At 31.5% G+C, this 885-nt stretch overlaps 1 protein-coding gene across 1 annotated transcript in view; it reads left to right on the top strand.

Annotated features, from left to right (window-relative positions):
* LOC106873970 (uncharacterized) overlaps positions 1-885 on the top strand; it is a 25,080-nt gene that overhangs the window by 7,991 nt on the left and 16,204 nt on the right. The gene's annotated exons all lie outside the window — the stretch shown is intronic.

The raw sequence follows: 885 nt of genomic DNA, 5'->3' as shown, positions 1-885 counted from the left end.
TATATAGTTATATGTATGTATGTATGTGTGTGTCTGTATACGCGCGCGCACACACTGGTTAAACTGCCATTGTAAATCTCAAAAAAAAAGAAAAAAATACAAGTGTCATTCAAATTTATCTCCTTCTGAATGACAATTTTCTTCTTCAGAAATTTTCTTCATCGCTGCTTTACCATAAAATTAGTTAATGATCAGATTTATTTATTTACTGTGTCGGAAGTAAATTCATTGATGCCATGTGAAAATTTAGTCCAGCCATTTGTAGTTGATAATGAAAATAAATGTTATATTAAAATCGGCGTAGTTTTGAAATAACTTCTTCATTGGAAACGAAGTTAGAGGCAAGAGTGTTTAAAAAAGGAAAACTGAAATTTTGGGAAAGATTTTTATTATTCAACTTATAATGCCCGATGCATGAAACAGGAATATGAATATTTGAAAGAAAAAAAAAACATCTTTTCCCATGTGGCTTGGGATTTTGAAGGACAGCTATTTCCCGAATCCGCCCTTTTATCATTTTAAGAACAGATAAATTTAGGCGGTTTTAATGTTTTCTTATGTAATTATAATTTCATTAGTTAATCAACATTGTTTACTTTGAAGTCACCGCATGTAGAGAATTGATGATACCTGGAAATATGCCAGTTACACTAATCACTACGCTAACACCTTTATATCTTGAGTACCTCTCACTGGTTGGCGCAACGGGGTTGTGAAATATACAATATATTTGTTTGTGTAGGTAGGGTAAAATCCTAGCTGTGTCCTCTTGAAGCATACGTACTTATTCCAGTATTACAACCTGGTATGTAGTTGTATTTATGTGAGGTACATATTAAAGTTAAATATTCTGCAGAGTTATATATCAAAATAGTTTTGATATAT

This window comes from Octopus bimaculoides, chromosome 23 (assembly GCF_001194135.2).
Source record: "Octopus bimaculoides isolate UCB-OBI-ISO-001 chromosome 23, ASM119413v2, whole genome shotgun sequence".
Lineage (NCBI taxonomy): Eukaryota > Metazoa > Mollusca > Cephalopoda > Octopoda > Octopodidae > Octopus > Octopus bimaculoides.
This window is presented reverse-complemented; position numbering and strand designations above follow the sequence as displayed.